This window comes from Triturus cristatus, chromosome 10 (assembly GCF_964204655.1).
Source record: "Triturus cristatus chromosome 10, aTriCri1.1, whole genome shotgun sequence".
Lineage (NCBI taxonomy): Eukaryota > Metazoa > Chordata > Amphibia > Caudata > Salamandridae > Triturus > Triturus cristatus.
In genome coordinates, this window is record NC_140593.1 from 435,679,228 (window position 1) to 435,705,816 (window position 26,589).

Here is a 26,589-nt window from a genome sequence, read left to right on the forward strand (position 1 = left end):
CCCGGCACCTCCTGTGGCCGCAACCTCACAAACCCCGGAGGACCTGGCTACCTTGTGACTCTGAGCATCTGGGACTCCCATGAGCAGTGGCTCTGCTCAAAGCAAGTTTCTAACCCCTGGCATCAGCCCGGAACCGCGAACCCTGCACACTCTGCACCCGCCAAGCCTGGCCTGTGCCGGAGTGGACAAAGACCCCGAGGATGTCCCCCTGGCGACTGTGACCCCGAATCTGGCACCCAAGGACCCACCTCGACGCTCCTGACGACGCCTGCAGCCTCAGAACCAGGGACCCCCCCAACCGCGATCAACAGAGGGTAAGATTTCCCGACATCAAAAGGCACCCCTGCACCCGACGCCCTGCAGCCCCCTGTGCCCGACTCCTAGGTACCTACCTACCCTCCAACTACCCAACTTACCTCTCGAAGTGGTGGTGGCACCTGAAGAATCTTCGTCCCCAAGCTTGCAGCCTTTGAACGTCTTTGAGCTTTCCCATTGAAATCCATTGAGCGCCCGAAGGCTCAAAAGCACCCTGCACCCAACCGCCCGAGTGGCCCTGGCAGTGCAACTTCTACTCCTACATACTTCCCCATTTGCCCTGAGCAAGTGACCAGGAGCTCAGCTCCCACAGCTGCGTGGCCTGCTAGTCAGCAGCCACCAACCAAGGACCCCTGCCTCCCATAGGATAACATTGGGCCTAACTCACTCTGCACCCGGCTGCCCCTGTGCCACTGAGGGTGTGCCAACTGTACTTACCTGACCCTGGGAGACCCCTGAGTCTATGCCCAGACCCTTAACTCTGCCAGTCGTGTACTTACCCAAAAGCAGATAACTCACTTTTCTTCCATAGGGTAACATTGACTGGCTTCTTCTGAAATTTCTTCTTTTTAAGTGTGGAGTTTCTAAACTTTAAAATATTCACCTAAAGTCAACCGAGTAACGAAAATGGAAATACTCACCTGCTATTAGGAGAGATCCCAGTGCTGGATCTTGGTGCCCAGCACTGACCCTGAAAAGTACTTACAACCGTACTTACCACTAACTCAATTTTCTCCCATAGGAAAACATTGACTGTATTTCTGTGAAATTTCTTCTAAGTGTCGATTTTTGCAAACTACAAATATTCTTTAAAAATCGTACCAACTGTGAAAACTTAATTACTTACCAGTTTTAGATAGATGCCCCAGTGCTGAGCCTAGGAGCCCAGCACTGGATTACAAAAGTAACGAGAACATACTTTACCCGTAACTTGAAATTTCTCCCATAGGAAACCATTGACTGTTTTTCTATGAAATTTCTTGTGTCGATTTTGCAAACTTATACATATTCGTTAAAAATCGCCCGTATAACTTAAACGCAGTTTCTCAACTGCTTACAGTTGGTACACTAGTGCTGGATCCAGGACCCAACACTGAACTAGAAAAAGTACCCATAACCCCACTTACCTGCTAAGTGAATTTCCTTCCATAGGATAACATTGGTAATTTGATCAGAAAAAGTTTCTAAGTGTCAACTTTAAAAATAGCAAAATATTGTTTAAAAATCAGAACAGTAACTTAACCGAATTTACTCACTTGTTTCCAAGAACTGTCCCAGGACTGAATCTAGGATCCAGTCCTGGAGTTAGAAAAGTAATCCTGAAAGTAATCAAGTGCACATAACTTAAAATTCCCATTGAGCTCAATGTATTATTGTGTTTGAAATTGTGTTGCCTATTGCAACAACCTGTAACTATTACCTACAAAAGTGAATTGCATATTGCAAAAGAATTTAACTAAAGCATCTCATTCTGAGAAAGTATATTTTGATACCTATTGTTGGTTCTAAAATAAAACAACCATATATTTTTTATATAAACCACTGGCCTAGAGTTCAGTTCTTGAGTGTGTGAGACCATTTGCTGACTGAGCGTGTACAACAAATGCTTTACACTGTCCTCTGATACTGCCTTACTGCTCGACCAAGCTACCACTTTAGAGAGTAAGGTTATATTTAACTTTAACCTCTGCAAAACCTCTGGGGACTTTGGACTCTGTGCACACTGTACCTATTTGAGATCAGTATATACAGAGCCACTTTCTCACAACCTTCACTTACAAAAACAATCCAAAGACGCGTTTTCCTCTTTCTATGTGTGATGTAGAATGCAGCTCCAATTTAAAGAGGCAAAAATGAGGAGAAATAAACATATTTTTCCTCGTTACGTTTCACCTCGGAAGGAGTACGAATTTGGAGCTTCCCAAGGGTTACATCACTTTGTAAGTCTAGAGCAGCGTCAAATTCCATGTGTGTTGCATGGGAAAACCCACCGCAACGCTCATGGAATGCCTCTCGGGTGCAGAGTAAGCTGACGCAGCGATTTGCACTGTGTCGCCTTACCCATTATTTCTGAGCCCACTCAAAGTCATGCAGGGTGGCTTTGTGTGGCTTCATAAATCTTTATGAGAGCCCTGTGTCACCTATGTACCACTTTACGTGGTGCAAAAGTGAAGCAAGGCTCTCATAAATAAGCCTCTGCATCTCTATCAAATCCTATTGTGGATTAGGTTCAAATATTAATGTATTCAGTGTTAAAAAGTCCACTTTGGCTGAATTTTGGGACTGCTTTACCAAACTGTTGCATGATGAGCATGTTGGCCGAATGGGCGATTTTTTATTTCTTTCTCATTTGGATAATAGGTTACTTTACCAGCATTTTTTTCTTGCTATGTGGATTCATTGATTTTGGTTGCTCCCCTCTTTCACTGTGTAAATTAGTTTTTTAGGTCTCGCCTGCGTGGGCTGCGCACATGCTCAGTCTCGCTGGTGAGATTGAATGTTTTGGGTATTTTTCTGTAAAGGGCTTTAAGCCCCGCCACTCTTTTCCATTGGCTGGCGTCACCGTTTATGCTAAACGGTGGCCAGCCATTGGAAAAGAACTCTTCGTGACGTTTAAGTTTGGCTTTTTCTGCCGTCCCACTTGGACGGCCTCGCCTGCTTTCCTTCTGAAGTAAAAGGTTTCTCATCTTTATGGGGCCAAACACATGGCCCCATAAAGATAAGAAACCTTTTACTTCAGAAGGAAAGCAGGCCGTCCAAGTGGGACTACAGAAAAAGAGAAAAATCTACGTCAACCTGGCGAGCGCTTACAGACTTGTTAAAGATACTATGAAGGTTTCTAATATAATCTGCAAGGCCTTACGTAAATGGCTCGATTACATTCTCATATTTGTATGTCCTGTCTCGCCTAGTCTAGTTTGGATGTAAATAATTTACAACTTAAAGAATCAACTTCTTAGCCTACATTTTTTTTTTAAACTGTGAAACATAAAAGCGACGGAGAAACTGCTAACTATAGAAGTGATGGCAGCTAATTACTACCTTGACTGAGAATGTCTTTACTCGAAGCCCTGTATATTGCATATACCCCCCTGGCTTTGCTACACCAAAACTTACCATTATATATCTAAGCTCCCTAGTAAACCCCTACAAAACATTTCACTAAAAGTCAGAAAAGGCATAAACCATGTATGGATGATAAAAGGATTGGTGAGAAAAATCGAAGATTTGTCTTCTGGCTCATCCTGGACAGTGTGATACGAGGCAACGGAGGGCCGCATGTAGAGGTAAATGAAACTTTAAATACAATTCCGTAGGGAATTAATCTGGGCATTATTCACCCGGGCATGTAGGCTAGTGCAGGGAGGAGACGCTGCCACTGCTCCCCAAAGCCCCCTCCAGCCCGGCACCAGAGGAGGCTGCCTTTACACAGCGCGGCCTTCACTGGCACACTCTTTGTGGGGTCGCTGGAGGAAGCGCAAGGTCAGCCTGATGCAACTGCCTCGGCGTCTGGCAAGGCTGGGAAACCTGGCAGCCATCCAGGCCACGTTACTCATCACTTGGCAGAGATTCAGGGCAAGCTCGCTGCTGGGGGCGGGGCAGCCTTCAGTGGTGTGTGGCTGCTACTGTGGACAGGTAGCGATGGGGAGACGCTGATGGCTGAAGCCTGGCCTTTGCTCAGCTCAAGGGCCTCTGATCCCGCGAGCTCAGAGTGCATCCTGTCTGGACACTCCCTGGCTCCTCCTGCCATGTTGGTCCAGCAAGGTCTCCCGCTTTGCCTTCGCTGTCCACAGAGCGCCTTTAGACTGAGTAAAAACAAAAAAGCAGCATCCTCTGCCTGTCTACACCCTCCAATACAGCTGTGTGGGTACATTTGTAGCGAGCAGAGCGCAAAGTTATCAGCATTTTGCAAAGCATGCGACCTGCGGATCTGAGACGGCGTTAGCAGGTACAGCTTCTGTGCGAGGCTTCACTATACCATCTGCGAGCCGCTTTCACTTCAGGAAGCTACTCCGTGTTCCCAACAATGAACGAACATGTCAACGCAGCCTTGGCGGACACTGCTCGACAGGTGATGTTCATGCTTCCGTTTCTGGAGGGTGCAGAGATTCATCCCGAGTTCCACAGTTCCTTACACTAGAGGTTCACCATTCTGTTCGGCTGAGTTCTCTTTCTGTTCTGAGCAAGGCAGGGGCTTTCGGGCATGTTTGATTATCCTCGCCAGGCCACAAGGGCAGGCAGACCAGTCCGCCCAGTGATGGGCCTGAAAGGCACAGCCAGAAGTGTGCCCGACACCCCACATTACCAGCACATTCACTGCTACAGGACTAACCCCCGCCTGCCAACAGCCCCGGAAGTGGGAGGCTGGGGGCGGGGCACCAGGGCAGCGTCTGTGGTGCAGCAAGGGAGTCATGGGCCCCTCTAATGTCATGCCAAGTAGTAAACGCACCCAGAAGGTACCCTAAACCCAAAACCTACTGCACCATTGATTCCAACGCCCCTGAAGAGCCCTGCAGCATCACCATGCAGCAAGATGGCTACTGCTTGTAATATTATGTACCTGCTGTCAATCTAGTCAGTAGTAACATAGCCTAGACAACCGGTCCATAAAATAATCTAATTTTATACAGCTGTTTTCTTTCTTGTGCAGCTGCCGTCCTATGTTATTTCATGTTCTATAACATGTAGCTGCTATTATGTTACATAACCTCAGTTTATGTAATGTCACATAGCTTTTACGTTATGCAGCTGCTTTTATGGCGTACTATGCTACTGTTGCCTAGTAGGTCTTATGTAGCTCTCTGTTATGTTGTATGTAATATGTAGCTGCTGTGTGCTAGTTGCAGTCTAAGTTATGGAAGATGGTGCTGTTTTCGGTTATGGAAGAGGGTGCTGCTGTCGGTTATATATCATGTTACGCTGGGTGATGCAGATGCCTGTAATGGAAGACGGTGCTGCTGTCGGTTATATATCATGTTACGCTGGGTGATGCAGATGCCCGTTATGGAAGACGGTGCTGCTGTCGGTTATATATCATGTTACGCTGGGTGATGCTTTGTTTGTAACCTGCAGCAGGTGGCCCATCCCTGTCACGGAACCTCCCAAAACAGACCAATCCCCTGTACACATGAGATTCTGCCTTGCACAGCAGGGAGTAGGTGCCGGGCTGGCCTATGGAGAGGCCGCCTCTAAGTCGCCGTGGAAGGCCACCCACCACTGCGTATAGCCTTCATCCAGGTTTATCCGGGGTTCGGTTGTCACCCCCCACTGGGAATAAGGTTAACCTATGGAGCCTAACCTTCGGTCATGCCATAAATATTTATTTCTGATTTGCAAATCCTAGGCAAGCTTCATGACCAGAAGCCTGTCTTGGAACTGCAATTCTATTTTCTGACTTGCAGTCCCTAACCACCATTTTAGATGTTGGGGATTGTGAAATCTGAAAACAGAATTGCAAATCCTGCTATATTTTTGCCGTTATTATTTTCATTAAAAGTAAAAAGGGGGCTTTACGAGCACCCCATTATGACCTGATGGTCAGGATTTGCCCATCCTGCTCTCTCATATGCCATTTTTTCTATTCAAGATATGTGGACAGTGTCCTGCGTACTGAAAAGGCAGCCACACAACTAGTTTTTCTTCTGTGAAAGCAAATTCGATAACTCAGGACAGTAGTTACCATTTTAAAACTGCGGTTCCTAAAGAGAAGACAGAAGAAAAAACAATTCCTTGCCCAATCTGATCACTTTATTTGTTTATTTACCCGAATCATGAATGATTTGTGAATCCCAAATGGCAAAGATCTATAAAAGTGGAAGCTCTTTAAAGCCCACTCGCAATTTTTTTTCATAGGCTTATATCTCAAAAACTACTGAATTACCTCACAGAGCTGAACAGTTCTACTTTTATGCAAATCCATTCACAGGTTCGATGTGTAGACACGAGCAAAAATTCCTATGAGCGGGGCTTAACTCATCCTGCCATCCCTTAAAACGACTGCATACACAGTTCTATTGAAATTTACCACACCAACCTTAGGCTGACTATACCAAGCGACTGCCAAATTGTGTGCAAATACGTACGTGGGGTCAAAAGTTATAAACAAATCAAAAATCTTGTTTCCAATGAAAAAAACAAAAGCTAAATTGATGTTAAAATTAGGCATGGTCACAGCATCTTCCATTAAAAAAAAACATACAAAAGAAATTAAATGAAAAAAACAAAGGCTAAAGTGACTTAGTTGAGAGTTGAAACAAGACAAAAAATGTTTTTAAAAAAACAAAAAAAATTAAATTCACCAGTTATAGTTTACTGAGCTCACTGTAACTTGCCCCCCGGCCATGCACTCGTGCAATTCAATTGCTCATGACATACTAAATGATATCATTGACAATAACACTGATGAGATCTCAAATTACATAATTGATGACATCAGCGACATTATACAAATCATTGCGAGCCTTCCTATAGGGCTTGTGGACTTGAAGTAATTCAACATGCTACACTGGTGGACAATTTTCTATTCACCTTAAGACCATGGTGCATAATTGGCAGATGGGAGAAAAATGCCCGCAGTCAACCAGAGTGCCTTATATTTTTAGGTCGAGCATTCAAGACCTCTTGTATGTACTTTAGTACATACTTATATATTGATATATACTTATATGTGTATGTACTTTGTGGGCTCTGGAGATCAGCCCTAGGACTTGTCTTCTTCCACTTAGGGACTTATTTTCTGTTCAACTGCCTCTATTTAACTGGCTTAGTAAAAAAGGACCAGCAGAGGTTAGTAAAATACCAGAATTGCTTTCTGCTGAGGGACTTTTTTTTTTTTTTAGATTTTTCTGGCAACTGCCTCTATTTAACTTTCTTGATAGAAAACGACCAGCAGACGTTAGTAAAATACCAGAATCGCTTTAGCAATCTTTAGATTCCAGTCCATAGAAATCGTCTTCCACGAGCACCCATAGACAATGATATTTTTTTCAAATCTTGTATTTACAGATATATGACCACCGAAAGCCCTGATTTTATATTAAAAACAGATCTTTGGACTATACCATTTCCCTCTGAAAGGCAATATTTCTCTCCATGTGTTCCCATACCTGGCATGTCACGCAGTTTGGTGCTTACTTTCCACCATGTTAAAGAACAGTAGAGTTTTCCTCACCCAGGCTAATGTGCTGCATGCTTAAATACAGATAAGGTCCCAAAGGCGAGATCAATTGCATTGCAAATGCTTGTTTATGATGTTCTTCGATTACTATTGAAATAGATGTCTACCATACCGTGAACAACAGTATGTAAGTACAAGTTGGTGTTAGGGTTGTCCATCACATTTTGGTATCAGCCTGTAGCATTTCGCCATTGAGTAAATTTTCTGCAGTTTTTTCTAGTCTAAATTGATGATAGGGTAAAAATATTCCATTTATTTTTGTTTTGTTTTTGGCTTTATGGTAGGATTATTTTTTTTGGGTTGTGTGAACAATCGCTTTCTTATACTAAGTTGTACTTGCAGCTTGTGTTGTTACCAGTGGCAAATTAAAACATTATAAGCAATTCAGAGCTCTTGCCACCTCTCAGAAGCTGCTGTCAAGTTGCTTCTTCCTCATGCAGAGTACCCAGCAACGAGCTAATGACAGCCCCTGCTACTTCCCCTGAGGCTGGTGCCAGGCCTCTCCCATATCATGCAGATCTGCCAGAAATGATAAATTTAACGGCCTCATCATCTCATCTGATGCTGTCACTGGGCTGCTCCTTTAAATATAAATCAAATATTAATGTGATGTTCAGAACCTGTTCTGTGACCTAGAGGAGTGCACAAAGCACTCTCTCTTAGTGGGCACTAGACTACTTACTGCATAACTTAAAGTGTTGGTGGCAGCGTGCTGTGTTAGTTGAATCTATAGAGTGACCAGAGTTTTTTGTTTGTGTTAAGGAGAGGCTAGCCTACTGGCTGCTCTTGTGTAAAGTTCCACTTATATGGAAACTCACAACCTTTGCACTGTCATCCCGTGTGCATGCAGTGAATGTGTAGCACGTGTATGGTAGAAGGACTCTGATTGTACAAGTCTGAATACTAGGGCCAGTGGGATTCATTTTGGATTCCCCTGGTTTTAGCATGGCACAAGATGGAGGATGAGGACATCATCCCCCAAAAAGTGGAAGTACATTTCTGTAGCTGAAGAATAGAAATCCAGACACTGAAGTGAGGGAGGCTATAGACAGGGCTACCTTTAGAAGGTCAATGGTGACCTATTTAGCAAAAGCTGCTGATTACTTCTTCCTGAGCACTGTCATTTGGAAGATGGAAGGGATGAGGGCTGGGATTGCAATCTCTACTGTTCAAGGTGAGAAGGTTTCTAGGCAGGGCCTGACCTTATTGCCTGTTCTTGATTATTGTCTAAGGAAGGCTGATGATAGTATGGTTTGTAGACCTCACTGTGACCTTATTTCGGATACTCCTGCTCAGTGCAAGCCTCATTTATACCTGCTGTGAGAGCCATCACTTTACACAAAGGCTGTCTGGAGAGCAACCTCTGAAACCTTAGACAGTGTATCTACAACCCATGCCTGAAAATGTTTTATAATAGGAAATCAAAACTAGCCCACCTTGTTCCAGATCCAAGTTCTTCTGGACCAAGAAAGAGAGTGCTCTGCAGAATACCAGGGCTCTTGTCTGCCTGACAGACTCTCTCCCAGTGGTGAAGAACATCACCTGAAGTCTACACTTGCTTCTGGAGGAGCTGAGGGTCGGACTGAAGTCTCTAGAAGCCTGTCCCCTGCTGAGAGAGGGAAGGAGTGTGCCTGGTCTTTCAGGAGGAGAAACTGTCCGGGAGGGTTTGCAATGTAAGCTGCACACTAGTGAACCAGGACAAGTATACTGTGTCTTCTGAAGGTTTGCCATGAGCTTAGGACACTGGTGTTGCCCAGGATTTTTTTTGTTTAAATCTCTTTATTGCTATTTTTGTTTTTTCAACAGGTACATAGCCATTAGCTAAATCTTGTATATGCAACACGTTGCCAATGTACATAACAGCGCATAATCAATAACACAATGCATGGTTGCAGAGGGATACAAAGAGCTGTTCGTGCAGGTGGACACTGGTGTGGCATATGTATCCTATATCAGCATGACGTTACTCAAAACACTTACGGTTTTTGTTTGTGATACCATACAATCCTGAATTGTGGAGGCGGGTATTAACCGAATGAGGACAAAGTAAGAGGAAGGAAGGGTAGAACTTGTATGCACAAAGCTGCATGACCTTGCCCACCCCGAGTCCACCCTCGTAGATGCACCATGCCCAGTCCCAAGTGTACCAGCTAGCTCTATGAGTGACTCAGATGTGGGATTGTCGCACCTGTGCCCCTATATCGGTGCATTCAGGAAGGCCCATCCGTCCGCAATCCCTCCCCCTCTGTGGTATCGACTCTTCCCGGTGAGGAGCCCCCCCATTGGTTCATCAGAGGTCTTCAGCTCCGATAGAATAGCCTCCCACTCCGTGTCTAGAGGGAACCTCCAGAATCCCAACAGATCCTCCCTGTGCAGGGCAACGCTCTCCACCTTGGCCCAGTGAAGGAGCGACGCCACACCACAAACTGGGAGGCACAAGGTGCCTTCCAGTGTTTAGTGATTAGGCGTTTTGAGACGACTAGGCCCAGTTCTATGAAGCGGGAAGTGGCTCTGTGCTTCCTCCCCCTCCCAAATAGATGAAGAATGTAGGCCTCCCTGCGGAAAGGAATATCTTGCCCTGTGCATTAGGAAAGGGTGTTGCCTACTCCGCTCCAGTATGTGGTGAGTTCTGAGCATCGCCAGAGCATATGTAAAATATCCGCATCGGCTGAGTGACATCTGGAGCAGGCTGTGTCTGTGTGATGGAAGTATTTATTAATGTTGGCTGGGGTAAGGTATGCACAATGGAGTACAAAGAACTGTATTTGGCGGAATCACTGATTACGAGGTACACAGGAGGGGCCCTCTAGAATAGCCCTCCACTCTGGTTCGGTAAAGGCACGCCCCAAGTCCTCCTACCAGTGCTCCCATAGAGGGCTGAGAGAGACAGCGGTGTGGTGGCACAGCGATGCTGACTGGTGTTGCCCATGATGTTGCTGTGAGTGAAAGCTATGTCTTCGTACTAACAGGAAGCACTGATCAGCCAAGAGGCTGTAACTGTCATAAAGAAACCACACCCCGGGACACTCATGAGTATCTGTGCGCGTTACAAATATATGTAACATAACATAACATAACTGTAAGAGTGTCAATCAAAAATCCACACTGCCACACCAAAACATCTGTCTTCTTTTGGCATGAAGGGCCTATGAAGCCAATCTTCCACACCAATTCCCCCACAAACTTCATCCCGAAGAGGGTGCCTGCATGGCCCCTGAAGGAGACAAACCCAGTACTAATTCAATAACCAGAAGTAAAATGCAGGTCTTAGTCTGCATAAGGGACAAGCGATGAGATGCACACAGCTGATTCTGCTACTCACTCTGATGATGGGAAAAGAGACATTAAACTGAGTTGCCCATTTGACCTGTGAAATTATTTGAGCCTTCGTGTACCTGTGCTTAGTCCTGCCTTCACCTGTAGTGTGCTGGGGACTGTAGTGAGTGGAAGGGGGATACTGGTAGGATACAGGGAGGAAGAGGGTGTCGTGGCTCACTGTTAATGCAACCTAGTTTGCAACCCTGTATGTTGTTTCATCAAATTGTGTAGTACTTAGTTCTGCTGTGTAATTAATGTACTTTCTTTTTACATAAAATATGGGAGTCTGTTGATTCTGAGCTCTTCTGCACCTGAGTCAAATCTTGCTGAACCCCATAGTGTGTTGGGGACAGTAGCTACAGAGTCTTGACCATAGTGAGAGTAAGAGGGAAGCCAGAAGGAGGAAAGGGGTGTTGTGCCTCACCCTTTAATTCAACTTAGTTTGCAACCCTATATGTTGATTCAAACTGTTTCCTTTGGATTGTGTAATTAAAGTACTTTCTTGTTACGTGCAAGATAAGCACTGAGCTGGAAACTATGTTAGTGTGTCTGTTGGGTGACTGCTGAGTTAAGAGCTCTTATTACCTGCACCACATCCCTAGGAAACCAGTGACTTCTCACCCTTGCCACTCTGAAAGTCAAATGCAGAAAGGATTGTACTTGGCACAGTTTACAGAGCCATAGTAGAGTGGACCACAGGACACCATTAGTAAATGACATAAATTACTATAGCAATGGCCCATTAGTCCCTGCCGACATGTACTGTCACCCCCAAAAGAGGTCTGACAGTGCATTATCCAGCCTTCACCAAAGACCTTGTGTCCCAGAGCATGCAAAAAAAGAAAGCAAGTATTGCAAAGCCAATAGAACTAGGGAGCATTTTCAGTTAAAAAGCAGACATAAAGGCTTTGCCATTGCGGAAGAAGAGCCGACAGGTATGAATTCTTAAGCAGCATTTGTCAGCAACATGTGTGGAAGCATTATGTGTGCTGCAAGACATGTCCAATGTGTGAGTAACAGCCCTGCCACTATGTGCGCCCTCTGTGCAAGAGCAGCAGGGAGTGTTTACTGTGTGAGCAACAGACTGGCATCAGTAGAAAAAGAGCAGTGAACTGTGTGTGCAGCAGCCTTGTGGCAGCAGGAGGGAGCCACAAATTGTTTTTACATTTTTTTTTTTTTATTGTGGGCCAAGAGGCCCGACCGACAGAGCATCAGAGGAGGCAATAAATGCACTAAACAAGCAACACCAGACTGGTGGGAGTATGCCTTGAAGTGAAGGTGCAGAAGTGAAGGTGCAGAAGAGGAGTTGCCAATTGCTGCACGAGCTGCCTGGCACTCTAATCAGACAAAAGCATTTGGGTGGGAGTTTGCCATGAGCAGGGTCGCAGCAGTGGAGTCGCTGCCACTGTAGAGGATCCCCAACTGCTGGAAACGGGCAAGAGTAATTCATGAGAGGACCTACTTCTGTCCTCCTCACTAAAAGAAAACATACAGAAACATGTGTAAACACCTATGCCATGAGTTGAGGTGGACAACCCTTAGAGCCAATGCCTGAATGCTGCTTGACCAGACAAGCTAATAGTTGAATAGGGTATGACAGAAAGCCCACCCATTTTCTATACTAGTTCTTTTTGTACTTTTTTGTGAAATTACGACAATAGTTCTTCAAAACAGATAAAGCTGTCTGATACCTGACCTAAAATCAGGCTTCTCAACAGCCCTGGATGTTTCAAGGCAGAATATGAAAAGACAAACAAGCCTTCTCCCTAGCATACACTACTCCATGCTAAGCATGTGAAAACAACATGCATTCACCCTCATGACCCTGTATAATTCAATACAGAATACCAAAATAATTCATTATCTGCTCGTCACCCATTTCTATTCAAAGACGGGGATATGACAAGAGCTTACCATCTTCTCCAGAATTCATGGTTTTCCATGGCACAGGTGGGAAAAGGCTACTCTGCCATTTCCACAGTCCATACGAGCCAGAACAGTCATGTTAAAAGAACACCTATTCTTCTACACATCATTGCTATTCCAGATCATCCATTCCATTCCAGCAGCATTTTCCACAGTGCTCAAATCTAGAGCAGGCACAGAGAAAGAACACTCAACTCTTCTTGGAAGTCAGCCATACAGTTTGAAACATATATGAATCAACATCAGCAAAGCAAATAGGTCTGACTCATAACTGAACGTGTTTCTTCATTGAATGGTGACTATAGACACTCAGTCACTCTTAAAGCGCGCCCTCATTCACTCTTTCTTGCACTCATGCATCCCTTCACCCACTCATATTCTTGGATTCGCCACTCATCAGTCCATAAAATCACACAAAGAAACACAACAATCAATGAAGAAACACTTCAGTTATAAGCAGTTGTAGCCGGCACGGCTCGCGGATGGTGTGGCTAGCATGTGGGGGGTGTAGGTGGGTGTGGGGGAGTAAGGGGCATGCAGGTCGCAATTTAATGAAAAAACACCTTCCCGCTGGGTCCCACACGTCTCTGCTCTTGCTCTCATCTCGTCAGCGCTGTGATTGGTCTGAGTGCCACTAGGGGCTGTAGGAGCGAGCATGTTCTCCATGCAGGCTGCAATGCAGGGAAAGTGCGCATGACTGTTTATGGGCGGCCCTAGAGGGCTGACCAAACAGTCATTGCGCACTTAGGAGGGTTGTACCTCCTTCCCTGCCCTCCTCTTCAGCCCCGCCCCCTTACACAAGCTGCTGCAGCAGGAGGACAAAATTAATTGATAATAACATTACGTTATTGTCATTTTATTTTTTCCTTTCCTGCTTGAAGGCAGTGGGGCAAAGCTCCTCCACCTTAGCAGAGGAGCCGCCACTGGTTATAAGCCAATACTATTGGCTTTCCCCATGCTTGTTTACAAAGGGAAAAGCTGCTCACCAGTTTCACCAAGCTTCACTGACATGCAAAACAGGCACCGCATGTAAAGCAGTAGTGCCTGTTTCCCTGGCACAAAGAACAATTACAGGACAGGTGGCAGAAGTGTTTGTTGCGTGTGCACGCACACATACACACACACACAGAAAACACACACCCATGTATGACAGGAGTGCTAGATTCCCTGTATTTGGGAAATAAGGAGCCACTGGTGCTAGAGATGTGCTACTTCGCATGCATCTCCTACAAGTTTACAAGCATCTGTTCAATATAAGATTGAGCAAATTGAGAACAATTAAATTGGTACCATGCTGCTGGCTGGTTGAAACAATGAAATCAGGGTAAGTTCCTTTCACTGCATTGTCTCGTTTTTTACCGTGGAATCTCATTCACTACTAATAATGAAAGTTGTTCTGGGGGTAAATTCTAGAAGTTCAGGGGGATGCCTCCTTATGTAAACTAGAAAGAACAAGATCCTCTACGGGTCACTAAAAGAATTGGACATGCATGGAAGGGTGAGGACAGCAGAATAACACGCTCTTGCACTGTCTATGCAGAAACCAACCATGCACTTCATCTCTCACCCTCACATATAAGAGTACACCTCTTGCTGATGACTGAGCTACAACGGGCTAGAACTCACCCGACTGATGATCGCCTGCCATAGAGAGCCTGAGGGAGCCTGAGAAGGCCTTACGACATGAAGCCCTACTCAAATTTTAGATTCCTTTGGCCAAAAGGAATAGGTGAATCTGGGCCTTTTAAACTTTGTATATTCTCTGCTCCTTTCCCTGCCTTCATTGATTTGTTGCTCTTCCACATCCTTCCGCCTCATTGGGTGCATTTGTTCAGCGGCAGACAGTATTAAAAAAATACAATCAAATAATACATGGCTACATCTCTTGTCACCACTTCCCATTCTTGTCCTTGTGGCATCCTTTTTTTTTTTCTTTTACGTAGTTTTATATAGCGCAAACTTGACCTTTTTTTATTTTAAAAGTTTTATATAGCACTAGCTTGACCCGTAGGTATCAGAGCGCTTTACATACATACTGTAAAGAAAAACAGACGGAAATTGCATTACATAGTAGGCAGGCAGTAAGGAAGCAAAACCAGGGATAAAAAAAAATACAGCATGGAAGATAAGGTGGTTAACACAGTCCGGTCACCAACTATCCTTGAATGTCAAGAGAGAGGAGTAAACTCAGATGTTGAAGTCTAGGTTAGTTGACGTTGGTCAGGAAAGTATTTGTTAAGGAGATGGATTTTCAGGACCCTTTTGAAACACCTTAAGGTATCGGGTATCACAGCGCTTTACACGAGCGTTGTGTTACATGAGGACACATTCATTTTTTTAATGTTTTTTTGGTCAAGCACGGGGAGATTAAGTGATTTGCCCAGAATCACAGGATGTTGCACGTCCTTGCTGAGACTCGAACCAGATTTGTCAGATTTGAGGTCCACCGCCCTAGGCCAACCCCTCAATAGCATTTCTGCCTGGCACCTTTCACTGTATGGAATACTTGCCAGTCTCTGGTTACCTTATCCTTTTTTGAGTGTGGGCACATAACATCCCACTGCCCCTTGGCTAAGTGGGTTAGCCTGTATTATAATTACAATTTGTGTATCCATCTCTGGTATACCCTCACCCATCACACCGCCAGGCACTGCGTGCCACAACACCTTAACAGCACCTCAGTGGTCACCATGGACAACATAGCCCATGTACGCTCAAAACAAAAAAGCAACACCTTCCCAACTACACACCCTACATGAGGTAGCCTGCTTTTATTTGACTCATACAAACACATAATAGGGCTATAAACTTCAAGTGGATGCTTGTCACTATTTATTTAGGAAAAAAAGTCTTATTGGTGTTTTTCAGGTAATAAATGTAAATGGGGCCTGGCCTGAGGGTGCAGCAGGGTGCTTTAAATTAACATTTTTATTGTAGCAAGAGCAGTAGAACATTATGGTGTGCATGAGATCGGATTACCGAAGCCAGATTGTGTGTGGAGGAGACGGCCACGTAATTAGGACAGGTCGGAGCACCTTTGCTGTTTATTTTCAAACAATATGGTTGTTTTGCTAAACCGTTAACACGTAAACTTGACACAGCCTGTTAATCCGAGAGGGCAATGAAGGCGCATTTCGGCTTTTCTTTTCTCAGGCTCAGGGGTCCCTGGACCCGGGCAGCAGCAACAGAGATGAAAGTCAAACAAACTCACCCAGAGCGCTTAACTGTGACTAAACTCTGCGGGGAATTAACATAGTTTACGTTCTCCGAGTGTTACTAGAGACTCGGGGCTCGGGTCCATTAGGCAAATTGAGAAGGAGAAGAAAAATAAACACGGCTTAGCGAGGAGAGGCGGTTTATGGCCCAGAGGAAGCGGGAAACGCCACTTCTGACGGAGCTCCGGCTGTCACGGGGGTTACCGGGTCTCCCAGACGCAGAGATTACACTGCGAATGCCGCGCGCATCGGAGCTGGCGGCCAGACAAGACGTTTAAGAGAATTCCTTCTCCCCACAACCGCACGGCTCTGCTCCAACAAGAGCAGCGAGTAGTGACAGCATCGGCGCGTTTCAGGGCCGTGCGTGACAAGAGACGATTTGTTTCTCTCTTTCCTGGCAGACGCCGCTTGAGCAAGAGTCGGCGTTAATGCACGCACTGGACGTGCCCGACGTTCTACCTCCTGCCGCGCAGATACCTAAATAAATACTTGCATGTCAGAGCCATCTCTGAACACCATATTTATCTGATAATTATATACAGCGATTGCGAGCTTTGTCTCTATAATTTAAAAAAGTCATCATTTTTTCTAAATCAGTGACATTAAATGGCATGTGTTTAGGCGGCATATGTAATGCCAACGTGACTTTTACGTGTCATATCGTGAGTGCGAGTGATTCAATCTGAGTGAACTGAGGGTGAGGGTCGCTCTCTGCCATCTTGTCTCAAGGCACACACGAGGTGAAAGGAAGGGGGAGTTAGTTGTAAAAGGAAATGGATCAGAAGCCAGGGAAAGTGACCTTGTGTAACGTAACTGGTGCTCATGTAAAGCGCTCCAATACCTCCTATATAAAACTGCACAACACACAAAAATGGGCACGGAGATCCGATGTGCCCACGGCCTAGCTCCAAGCAGAGGTAAGCCCATGTACCAGGCATTAGATAAATACAAATCTACACGTGAGTGTGTAGGAAGCTGGCTCTGCACATACTATACCAAAATGAGGTATAGTGTGCACAGTCCAGTGGAACCCCAAAGGTAGGCTGAGGGAAAAGTAGATAGCACCTTACACTCTTATTTGAGGTAGTGTGGGCGAGCAGTATGGCTTTATTAGAGGGTAGTGTTAAGCATTTGTTGTACACACTCAGGCAGCGAATTATGTCACACACTCAATCACTGAATTCAGTCCAATTTGTTTGTATTATTTTGTAGAACCAAGCAAGTCTGGTACAGGTAAGTGAAAATGGTACTTCTCAAGGCAGGTTGAATAATAGAAGCAAGCTGAATGAAAATGTCTTTGTTACAGGTTTGTAAATCTTTTCAATACAGTGGAAATTACTGTTAGATTACTTTTGATTACTTTTCAGATCACTTTATAGAACATATTTTCTACTTACTGTGATATGCCTAGATATCACACTAGGACATTTCCTAGAGAAAAGACAAGTAAAGCAGTTTTTAGTTATTTGCAGTTTTTCAAGTTCTCATACAAAACCAACTCCACACTTGGAACAATTATCAAGAAAAAACAGTCAATGTATTCCTATGGAGAAATGTGGTTATCGGTTAACAAGTAAGTACTTGGTTGTGGGAGATGGTATTCTGGGGTTAGAACCAGGGTTCCCCCAGGGTCAAGGATGCACTCTTAAAGCACCCACCGCATCACTAGGGCGACCGGGTGCAGAATGCTCAGGCCCAATGCTATCCATTTGCGGATAGGGGGCCTCCAGTTGGTGGATGCTCACGAGCAGGCCACAAGGTTGTGGGAGCAAAGCTCCTGGTGTCAGGTTCAGGGTAAAGAGGGATCAGAGTTAGCACCCAAAATATACCCGCAGTAGCGCAGGGGCGGCTGGGTACAGGGTGCTGGTTTGGCGTCGGGTGCCCTGTTGATTTTAATGGGGATTCTCCGGGTGCAACAAAGACTGCATGGCTCGGACTGAAGATCTTCTGGAGGTGACCACCAGTTGGAGAGGTAAGCTGGGATGCCTAGGGATGCTGGGACACCGTCAGTTGGGCCATTCATGGCAGTGGGACGTCGGGTGCAGGGGTGTCTTTAGGCGTCGGGTTTTCCTTACCAGCTTCGGTCGCGTTCGGGTTGATCCTTCAGAAAGAGGCTGCAGGCTTTGCTTGGAGATTTGAGGCAGATCAGAGATCATCAGATCTCAGGTCAGGATGGCCATGGAGACCTCCTCGTGGTGTTGGGCCACTCGAACTCGGGCCGTAGTCATCAGGTGTAGAGTGGTGCAGACTCGCGGATTTTGCCGGAGCCAGATTCTGTGGGTGAGCAAATCCTGTGCTCACGGGAGACAAAGTCTTTGGCTTGGAAGGGAGGGCAGGTCCTTCCGGTTCTTGAGGCTGCTGGCTGCAGGACACACCGGGATTAGGCTGGAGCAGGTTCGAGGTGGGGACAGGCCAGCAGGGCTGGGTCCAAGTCATTGGGCGTCCTCCTCTTCGTAGTTGAGCACGTTTTCTTCGGTCCTTCTTCTTCTCTTCTTCTGGTCGATTCTTGTCTAAGGAGGCAAGGATCAGGGTTACCCCTAAATACTAGATTTAGAGGTGTTACAGGTAAGAAAAGGTTGGGACCAATGAGTCCCTTCCTTGGGGTGGGTGCACCCCCTATAATGCAACCCTCTAGTGAGAGGGGGGCAAATGCCTCACTCTGGTTGACTGGGTTCCCCCATCTGCAAGGGACTGAGAGTTGTGCTTCACCTCGCCTCCCCCACATGAGGGGTGGGGTTGGCAAAGGTGAACACACTTTCCTTCCTCACTTGGTTTTCCCGCAGGTTCTTCTGCCCAAAGTGAGGGTCAAGCCGTTGGGAGCCAGTTGCTGTAAGCAGCAAAGGGCTGGGGTAGGTTAAAAAGACGTTAAGCCTTTGAAGCTTCCCCTTTGTGGAACCTGCCCATCCTGGGGGAGGAGGCTTTGCACCTCGTCCCAGAGTATGCATTGTTTCATACCTCCGAGAGCAGCAGGCTCTCAACCCAGGGTTCCAGAAACATGTCTGGTGGTGGCAGCTGGCGAGCAGCCACTCAGCCTAGACACTAGTGTTAGGTCGTTTTTCAGGGGATATCTCTAGGATGCCCTCTGAGTGCATTTTTCATTAAATCCTACAATGGTATCAGTGTGGGTTTAATGTCCTGAGAAGTTTGATACCAATCTTCACAGTTTTCAGTAAAGCCATTATGCTGCTGTGGAGTTCATAATCACAAACTCCCAGCACCATATACTCTTGATGGCATTACTGCACTTGGTTTAGACATTGTAGGGGAACAGGGCTCATGCACCTGTAACCTCACCACTGGTATAGTGCACCCATCTAGAGGGGTGGCTTACCTATGCCAGGGCAGTGGGTTGTAGGCATGGCACACAGGGATGTGTGCCATGTCGACTCTTCACTTTGTTCTGTTTCAAAACACGCAGCCTTCAATGGCAGTTTTGGGTGTAAAGGTACAGGGCTTCTAAGAGTGGCACAATAAGTGCTGCAGCCCTTAGAGGCCTTCCCTGGCTATAGTGCCCTTGGTACCTGGTATACCATTTAGAAGGGACTGATCTGTGGCCAAAGAGTGCCACTTGGGTTTTGTCTTTAATGCAGTTTAGGGAAAGAACATAAACCCCAGGTACCTGTTTGGCAGAAACCCAGGGCTCACTCAGTCAAACTACATCAGCAGTTTGGCAAAAAGTGGGGGCAACCATGCAAAAAGAGGCGAAAACGTTTCAAGCTGCTTGCAGAAATGCCTGCTTACTGGAAAAAAGCCATCTTGTTCTAGTGTCGTAGCTTTTAATAGCGCAGAAAGTGCAGTCAGGGATCATAGAGGACCACAGCCCCTCAGGTGTAGCAGTTACCATGAAAACAGGGAATGGGGCATTTTAATTACCTGCCTTAGTGCCCATAGCAGACTTGCTAGGCCACTGCTTCCTTAGGAATAGTTTACAACAGATAGCCTTTCTTTCATCACTTCCGTCCAGGCTTTTAGATTTATCTGTTCCTCTTTTTAGTAAACCTTTAGTGATTTCAGTCAGTTTAATAAAGATGAGCCCCACCTACATAAAATCTGATCTCTGTTCAATATATTTTATATTCATTTGCAATAACTAATAACCTTTGATAGCTATACTCACTGAGAGTGGCCTCCACCTGGAGCAGACAGGTCAGGAAATGGTGATTTCTGGTACACCTTATTTACCAAAACTAACAGTTAATAAAATTCAAGAAAGGCGATAAAATTGTAAGTTAACAACTGGTGCATGTGTTCAGCAGAGCAGGCAGCGCCTAAACTTTGGGGGACTAACATACTAAGACATGAGGGTGGGATAAAGCAGGGGCAAGGCCAAGGGTGCACTGGAGTCAAGTAAAGGTTGCATGGTGTATTCTCCAGGATTGCACCTGATCCAGCGCTGGGCCAATCTCTTGCCATTAATTATCTGATGGGTCTTTTGTTTGTCGACTGAGAGGTGAAGGGATTTAGCATTGATCAAAAACATCTAATTCACAGTGTAACCCATCTGGCTACCCAATGAGGACTAACAATCAGAGAATAAAGTTCAAAAGTTTTATTACAAGTTAACAGTCAGGATAATGTAGATAAATCTCAATACCATGCAGTAGATTACAGGACAACAATGGGATAGACAAATCTCCTAAAGAAGTCCAGGTGCATCAGCATGAGAAAAAAAAGAAGTTCAGTCACAGCATTACAAGAAATTAACAATAGGGTTTGATCTCAAAGTAAAGTTTCTGATTCTCTCTCCTAAACATGAGTAATGTCTAAAGTCATCTAATTTTGAGTAAGCACCATCAAGGGTGGTTACATCGAAAAGGGTCTAAAAAAGTTGGTGTCATGCAGAAAAAGGGAAGAATTCAGAAAGGTATCAACATTTCAGGACCTCAATTGAGAGTCTTCAACGGATAGAAAAATAAGTGTTAGCCTAAGCTACACTCAGCAAAATAATCCAAGGGGAAAGCATAGAGGTCTGTACCTCTCAAAGTCCAAAGAAACAGTGGCCAACATCAACTTGTGAGGACACCAGTTAATATTACATGAATCTTCTGAGTAACCCCGCTTGTTCACGCCATCAGTGGCTCAGTTGTCTTTTCCGTTCTCACGTTGTGAGCTGCAACATTAGCAAATTCTCCCAGACCAGTTCTATGAACAATATCGAACTTGGGTACCTGCAACTCATCAATACATTACTGAATAGGAACTGTCAGTTAATGCTCTGGCTCTTCATGTTCTTTGTGAAGGTCCTCTTCTCAGGCTCTCTGTCACTCGTACACTTACAACTACTCTAAAAACTAACAAACCATGTGACCGTACCTGCAAAGAAAAAGACACGCAAGCTACAATGGAAAAGCAGTATTATATGCAGAAAGAAGTAGAGGCCTACTTATGTCAAGCTTAAACGCGGAATTCAATGGTGCATATTAATATGTGTCATTTGTGCAGATGTAACTACAAAAAAATTAAAATGTCACTACATAAATTCAAATTAGATTCATGTTTCAGTTTAAGTAAATGTAATGCAACTATGAATACCTGAGTATAAATATGACTGAAAACGACATTATAAATTCGTATATATGAAAATATTAATGCACACGTTTACATACATCTTTCTTGTTTCTGAAGTAAATACATTTTAATAGTATGAAGATGGTTTTATTCAATCTAGAAGGAGTCCATTTCATTTTAATAAGGCTAAGGCACACAGTATATATGAATCTCTAGTTCTACAGTGAATGCACTTGAGTACTGAATTTAAGTGCAACACTTTACATTAATAACATTAATACACACAGAGTATGTAGTGCTAAGAGCATGGATATGTTGCATATTTGTGACGTGTAAGGGTGGAACCAAAATGACCCTGCTCCACACCATTTTATAAAAGTGGCGAAATGGACTTTAATTTAGATCTCCTGGTTACAACGTACATAGCTTTCTTGCTGAAATACATGTCCTCCCAAGTAGCCCAATTAAAACTACCAAATAATCAGTAATGAAAGCACATAGGGCCCTAATTACAAATGTAAGTTTACAGGTATATATTAACTCTTGTATGAAATTACTCAGCAATTTTTTGGTGTTCACCATTTCCGTGTGTATATTTTGACCTACGTGCAGATGGAGTTTACAAGTTTAAAGTTACTACATGTGACTTTTCATTGGAGTCAGAGATCTCCACCACTGGTCAGAGATCTCCCTATGGTAAAGTATAGGGAAAAATAATAACTTTTGTTTAATAAATACTTTATTCTGCTTGTTACAACCATAAAAGCAGCACAATACAGTGCACAGAAATATAAAAATACATTCCATCAATAAGAAATAACATTTCATTCTTAAGTCTAAATAGCAGCAACCCTCACTCTTACCCACATCTGTGTAAGCAAGATGAACTGAATCCCCTTCATGGGATGAAATACCTCTGCACCAGACTGATCTCAAACAAGAAAATAAAATATGAAATCAGATGCTTACATCGAAAAATAACGTGCATTTCATTTATATTTTTTATATCAGGTGCCGTAGACCTAAAGCGATATATTGTACTACTAAAAAACATATAAAAACCAACTAACACAAATGACTATGAATCAAACTAGGCATCTGCTAAGCATTTTCTGATCTTCCTGACCTGCCCTAAAATATTTGCTACAGGATGGCAGATAACATGGGAATTCAATTGTTGTACATACACCAATGCTATTCTATGTTGTATAAAATGTAACTGTTTCATCAGAGATATAATAAATTCTCTCTTTGATTTCACATAGAAACTACAATAAAAAACATGGCTGTAAAGTGATTTGTTCCGAAAAGTCATCACATTGGTAGGATGGTAAGTGCATTTCAGAGATGTTTTTATTGATAAAAGTAACTAAATGTTGTACAATGTTTAGAGGAAATCTAGTCAGTAATAATCTGTGCTGCGGAGGAGGAGCCAAGATGGCGACCGGGACGGCAGCGTAGACCCCCGGCTCCGTGAACCTCCGTATCCCGCACGGATATCCTGCATTAGATCCTCAGCCTGCGCTATGCGCCCGTGTTTGTGAATGAGAGCGGCAACCGATCGAGTGACTCCGAAGTTTCTGGCGGCTGTACCGCTGGAGAAACGGGTATTTGCAATTTGCGGCCTGTGCGGCCCTGGAGCCGGGACCTCGAGTGGATACCTTGGCCGGGTGGCAGTTTAACAACAGCGGCCTTTGGTGACTGGGTGGAGTCGGACTGCCGGATCGGTGCGACTATCGGCCTACATTTCGCCGTGGTCGCTTCCTACCACTAAGCGGAGCGGAACAAGTGCATGCCCGGGGTGGCAGTTCCACGACTCTCCGGTGATTGCCTCTGCCTTCGACGGTGAGCTGCCCGAACGCCGCCCGTAACTCGCCCTGATTCCTGCGGGCTGCTCCCGGATTTTCGCGGGCGCTGGTCCGTGGTGGGGACGACTGTTGCCTGTGACTACATAACGGATACTTTTTTGTCTGCCTCCGGAACCCTGTTTGCCAGCGACATGGACCTTGATGCGCTTGCCCCTGGGTCCTGGTCCCAATACGGGTTGGACCTACCCGGCGGCCATCTTGTCACGATGAAGTCCACCAGGTCACAGCAGGATCGGGAGTGTGCGACTCTGGGGAGCGTAGCGGAGCGACCGCAGAGAGCTGTGCTGGGGTACTGTGACCTTCTCGAGGCTCTCGGTGCCCTTCATTCCACCTTGCTTCATGGCGTTTGGGTATTGGGGAGTAGGCTTGATGGTGTGGCATCAGCGTTGGGACAGTTGCGGCCTGCCTGTCCTCAGATACACAGGGACTTCCTGCACCGCACTCAGGACGACAATGTCGTGGCCACCCCTGTGACTAGTGACCAGCTGGAAACTCCGGACAGTCTACTATCGTGTGATCGGCTGGCTGTGGGTCTGATCTGTCCCGGAGGTATTGGCCCTGAGTGGGGGGGGGGTGGCCTTGTCCGGTGCGCGGCCTCCGGCGACCCGGGGAAAACTCAAGCAGCGGTTGTCTACTCTGGCTGATTCCACCTTCCTGGACCTTGTGTGCAGTGCAGATCCTGGGGCAGCACTGGGAAAGACGTTCCCCCATAATGCTGACTGGGTTGGTACTCAGAGACTTCCACCCCACCGGGGTGCGTCGCTTCCTGGTCGTTTTTGGACGCTCCTTTACTGTGTAGCATTGGACATGGCGCCGGGTCGAGGGGTATGCATGGGCGGATTTGCCAAGAGTGGCCAAGGATAAGAATGATCTTTCAGAGGTAGTCGGCCAATAGGCGGGCGGGCTCGGGGTTGCGTGCTCTCATGGTATAACTGTCGGTATAGTAGGTGCAAAATGCTCCCCATCTTTTTTTGACATGGTCGATTTTGTGTTGCTTACTGTTTGCTTTGGGGGAAACATAATGTGCGGGAGGGAGAAGCCGGGGGCATGTTTTGAAGGCCCTCCTCCAGTTTATTAATACTCTCTCTACCCCCCCTTCTGGTGGGGTTCTTTTCTTACTCCTTTTTCCCTGTTTCTTCTATATTTCGGGTCTGGTTCCAGGGCGACAGGCACACTGCTGGGGGGGGGGGCCGTACTCATCTGCAGAGGTGCACGGTGGGGGGTTGGGGGAGGGGATTCTTTAGTCTTTAATCTCCTTTTTCCATGGCCTCCTTTTTCTTCTCTGATTCTTCTTGTTTTTTCTTTTCTGGGATCAGCGTGGTATACCTCCTTTGTTGTGAATCGTTGCCTTTTCATGTGTGCCACAATTTCCGGGGTGTTCTCTGGGCTTTAGGGTAGGGGACTGCAGGCGCAGCTGGGCATGATATTCTTCCCCATCCTGAATTTCCTGTGTCTGCGCCATTGATCCAATAGATTGCTGTTTATTGCTTACGTTTTTATTCTGCCTGCCTCTTATCGCTGTTGGGAAATTGTTCGGCACCTGATCCTTCTGTCTTTTTCCATTATAAAATGAAAACCCTTTTTTATCCTGGTGTCCTACCTGCGCTGTTCACTGGCCAGACTATATTAGCATGAAGATTCTGCTCCCCGAGGTGCTGCCTGTGTTAACATTTGATCTCTGTTGCTCTGACTGCTTAGCGGCCGGCCCCGGGGGGTTGTAGGCCCATACTTGTTATTGATTGAAATGTCAATAAAGGTTTTTCAAAAAAAATAAATAAATAAATAAATAAATAAATAATCTGTGCTGCATATTCAAGACCCTGGTAATATACCTTTGGATGCCAGGCTGGGTTAACAAAAGAGCAGGCGCTGCAACTGATACTTTTAAAAATTCTTTGACCGCCCTCACTTCCATTGTAAAATCAGTAATCAGCATTTTAAAGTCTCTTTTATTCAACCATTCCATGGATTCTGGGTCATCAAAATATTTGAGAATTCCCATAATCTCACATGATTTCCCTAATAAAATTCAGCCATTGAATTTTTGCGCACCCTCCAAAGACAAATAATCACGAATAATCAACCTGTTTAATGTTGCTGCCGACTTCGTCCAAACAGCTCACCAAAGTAATAATGGTGCCAAATGGATTCTATCCTCAATAAATGGAATGCCCAATTCCTCGTGACAGATAAAGCTGGAGCAGCTAGAGGGAGCAGCCAGCATCCTTATTAAATATTTGTTTTGAACTTGCTGCAGGGCGTCCATATCAGAATACCACCATATTCCTGCACCATAACATACCCAATACATATTTGATATTATATATAGCGGTCATCTCCTTCGGTGGCGTTCTACCTAACCTTGATGCAAATCTGTGCACTGCTGCAATAGCTTTTTCAGAATACAAATTTGTGGATTCCATCAAGGATTTCCAGTTATTGTGGTAACTGAGAAGAAGATCAAGGTAAGAGAATGTTCCTGTAGTATTATCGTAATTACGATTAAGGAAGTGGGTACAAGCCTTCTACCTTGCTTGACCAATAATCATAGTAAATTACTTTCTTTGGTTCACCCTCAGCCCCAGGTTGTCAATGAAAATTGTGAAATTATCAAGGAGTGTTTGTAGGGCGTTTGTCGTACATGCCATCAAGACTGCATCATCTGTAAAGAAAAAGATGGGCAGAGGGCAAGACCCTACTTGTGGCATATCACAAGCTCTACCCACAAGAATTTTATCAATGCTATAAATGTACAATGGAGAAAAAAACAAGCATTTGCAATGCAATAGGTCTTGCATTCACACGAGTTTAAGATATTGGCATTGTAAATGACAATGCCTTTTATTTATGTTTTAAAAACGAAAACAAAAATAAAAGGCATTGTCATTTGCAATGTCAATAGCTCAAATTCGCGTAAATGCGAGACCTATTGTATTGCAAATGCTTATTTAAAGGGGGAAGGGCTTTAGGCCTCAGGGAATGGGGTTATGGGTAGATTTACAGGCAACGCAGGATACGTGTTAGGCCTCAGGTTGGAGGTGAAGGGGTATTTATTTTTAAAGGCGGCAAGGTTTTAGGCCTCAGAGTAGGGAATTGGTAGTTTTACATGCAGGACGGGGTAGGTTTTAGGGTTCAGGGTGGGGGGCACGAAGTAGGAGGGATATCATTTTAGAGCAGGAGTCGGGGTGGTGGCAAACTTAACAATACATATCCCCTTACCAATCATGCCTTTACAACAAAATTGCACAGTAAAGGCATGCGT